At 42.8% G+C, this 3718-nt stretch overlaps 1 pseudogene; it reads right to left on the bottom strand.

Annotated features, from left to right (window-relative positions):
- Positions 1-2358: 2358 nt before the first annotated feature.
- Gm52758 lies at positions 2359-2468 on the bottom strand (annotated as a pseudogene).
- Between the last annotated feature and the right edge of the window lie 1250 nt (positions 2469-3718).

The raw sequence follows: 3718 nt of genomic DNA, 5'->3' as shown, positions 1-3718 counted from the left end.
TCTTGTCCCAGAAAAAAGTCTTTGGGAAGTCGGCTCCTTTTGTCTCTCTTTCAAGCCACTTGGAAGGATCACCCCAGCTCCCTTCGTAACTTTGGATATGTTAGAGCTACATTGCAGCCCACCTTCTTGCCAGCCCTGCTGCTCCCTTCCCTAAGATACTATTCTCAAACAAAGCTGTATGCAAAGTTGCACCTCCGAGAATGCTTACCAGGGATATCCAAGATATTCTATCACTCTAGAAGGGGAGAAGGTCTGGCCCTGCTTGAGGTCTGTTGCGTGGATGGAGTGCCACAGTCCTGCCTTGATTCTTCCTTTGTTTTAAAAAAAATTTTTTTTTAACTTATAAATTTTTTTTCTTTTGGTTTTTTTAAAATTTAAAAACTTTTCTGTGTTTCATGAGATCTGCCTGTCTCTGCTTCTCAAGTGCTGGGACTAAAGGTATGTGTCACTACACCCAGCCTAAGAGATCTAGAAAAGAAAGTCAGCTTTGAAAGGACGGGAAAGGGGCAAATGAGGAAAATCAAGGCTGGAAAATGGCCTGGGCAAGTCTTGTAGAATTTTGGACTTTGGCCTAGGGGTATAGCTTAGGGGCAGTGTGCCCTGTGCCTGGGTTTTATACCCAATCCTGTAAAAAAATAAAAAAATTAAAACAATTAGCCTTTGTCCTATGATGTTGGGAACTCTTTGGGGGGGGGGTGTTGTAGTTTAGGTAGATAATATTTATTAGAAGACAGAATGGACTAGAAAGACTTGCAGTCCAGAGCTCTTCACATCTTTTTTGTTGTTGTTGTTGTTGTTGTTGTTTTTCGAGACAGGGTTTTTCTGTGTAGCCCTGACTGTCCTGGAACTCACTTTGTAGACCAGGCTGGCCTCGAACACAGAAATTCGCCTGGCTCTGCCTCCCAGGTGCTTGGATTAAAGGCGTGTGCCACCACGCCCGGCACACATCTTAAGTCTCATCTCTCTCTATGGAGCCTCTTTAAGACCAGTTCTTTATGCATTTAGAATCTTATTATGTAATGTCCAGTTAATTAATTAATTAATTAATTAATTGGAATCTTATTAACTAGCTTATGCTAGCCCGGAACTTATGATCCCCTTGTCTCAGCCTTGCAAATTCTGGAATTACAGGTGGGAGTCACTATAGCTGGTTTTATTTACTTCCTGATATAGATGGTTTCACGAGCCGCAGTTTAAAAGCCTCTCCTCGGGCTGGTGAGACGGCTCAGTGGTTAAGAGCACTGACTACTCTTCCAAAGGTCCTGAGTTCAAATCCCAGCAACCACATGGTGGCTGACAACCATCCGTAACAAGATCTGATGCCCTCTTCTGGTGTGTCTGAAGACAGCTACATTGTACTTACATATAGTAAATAAATAAATCTTTAAAAAAAAAAAATAAAATAAAAGCCTCTCCTCTTCAAGGTGGTGCTGGTGCAGGCTTTTAATCCCAGCACTCAGAAAGCAGAGGCAGGTGGATCTCTGTGAGTTCGAGACCAGCCTGATCTACTACACGGTGAGTTCCAGGACAGCCAGGGCTACATGGAGAAATCCTGTCTCAAAAAAACAAAAACAAAAACAACAACAAAAAACCTCTCATCTAAAAAGGTTTTCTGTCTACTGGGGTGTAGTAGCCCCGGCTCACAATTCCAACACTGGGGGCGGCTGATTCAGGATGATTGACAGCCTAGACTACAGAAATAGACTCCGACTCAAAGAAAAGCATACACAGGATTAGACATGGTAAAACTAGCCTCTCATTCCAGCACTCAGGATGAGGCACTTAAGGTCAGACTGGACCACAAAAGACCCTACCTCAAGACAATAATAACAAAACAATTCCCAGTGAGACTTTGGTGGTGTCTGCCCTATATCCCAGCATTTGGGAGCCAGTGGCAGAAGATTATCATACAGTTTAGGGTGAACCTGTTGCATAGGGTGAGTTCAAGGTTAATTAATTGATTAATAAATCAATTAGTTGATTGATTAATATGAAGAAACCTCAGGCTGGATATTGGCTTAGTTGGTGGAGCAGTTGCCTAGCACAAAGCCCTGGGTTTGATCCTCGCATAAGCTAGGAAAAAGGATAAACGTTGGCAATCCCAGCATTTGACAAGTCTGAACAGGATCAGGAGTTAGAGGTTATCCTTGCCTATATTCTGAGTTTGAGACTAGCCTGTGCTACATGAGACCCTGTCTCAAAAAAAAAAAAAAAATTTTGCCCCCCTCTGGTTCCCATCCCTTCCTAGAAAACAGTCAATCCTTGTTAAAAAAAAAAAACAAAAAAAACAAAAACAAAAACAAAAAAAAACCTTTCATTTCCAAGCTTTTATTTTATTTATTTTACTTTTTTTAAGTTTGTCAGACAGGTAATGTGCACACGTTGTAACAAGGTTTAGTGGGCCGGGCAGCACATAGCATGCAATGGTGTGAACGCCCAATCATCGTGCTTTAGGAACCAGAAAAGATCTATTTTATTTTTTTAATCTAAGTTTATTTGTGTGCTCATTTTCCTGTTTACTAAAAAACCCCTAGGGAGGCAGGGATTTCTGTTTGGTGTGTTCTGTTTTATTCTTCTAGCAGGGGCTGAGCGAATGGATGTGGAATACGTGTCTCCTTTTTTTTTTTTTAAGATTTATTTATTTATTATATGTAAGTACACTGTAGCTGTCTTCAGACACTCCAGAAGAGGGCGTCAGATCTTGTTAAAGATGGTTGTGAGCCACCATGTGGTTGCTGGGATTTGAACTCCGGACCTTCGGAAGAACAGTCGGGTGCTCTTACCCACTTAGCCATCTCACCAGTCCCACGTGTCTCCTTTTTAACAGAATGTCTGGTCCAGTGCTGGGCCTCAGCAGTCAACAAATCCCAGTCTCAGGCTTGCGAGATGGCTCACTGAGGAACGGCCCTTACTGCCAAACCTGACAAACTAAATCAAATCCCTGGGACCCACATGGTAGAGGTTGTCCTCTTATCTACACACACACACACACACACACACACTGTCATGCACACACATCCACAAAATGAATAAATAAAGTGTGATTTATTTATTTATTTATTTTGGTTTTTTTCAAGACAGGGTTTCTCTGCATAGCCCTGGTTGTCCTGGAACTCACTCTGTAGACCAGACTGGCCTTGAACTCAGAAATCCGCCTGCCTCTGCCTCCTGAGTGCTGGGATTAAAGGCGTGTGCCACCACTCCCTGCTAAGTGTGATTTTTTAAGACAGTGGCCTCAGCTCCTTTCCAGTCCCCTCTCCCTGCCGGGCTGGCTGTTGGTTATGTGGCCAGATCTCAGACAATCAAGCTCAGCCTAGTGGTGGGGAAAGAGCCTGGACTTTGGAACCAGACAGGGGAGCCTCGAATCTGAGTGGAGCCCATCTGGAATGGGGCAGAGTATAAACAAACAGAACCACGTGCTCAGATGACCATTAATAACTTGTGTAATTGTTTTCATCCAAGAAATGTGTTTAATTTTTTTATCTATGGTAATGTGATCATCAGAGTCAAAATGCTATGACAGCTGTGGTGGGGCACACCTTTATTCTCAGCAGGTGGATTGCAGAGGCAGGGGGATATCCATGAGTTTGAGGCCAGCATGGTCTACATAGAAAATTTCAAGACAGCAAGGGCTATAGTCTGTCTGTCTGTCTATCTATCTATCTATCTATCTATCTATCTATCTATCTATCTAGGTGTCATTAGGTCCAGTGAGAAA

The sequence above is a fragment of the Mus musculus genome, chromosome 4 (assembly GCF_000001635.26).
Source record: "Mus musculus strain C57BL/6J chromosome 4, GRCm38.p6 C57BL/6J".
Taxonomy (NCBI): Eukaryota; Metazoa; Chordata; class Mammalia; order Rodentia; family Muridae; genus Mus; species Mus musculus.
The sequence above is the reverse complement of the archived record's forward strand: the minus strand, read 5'-3'. Positions and strand labels throughout refer to the sequence as shown.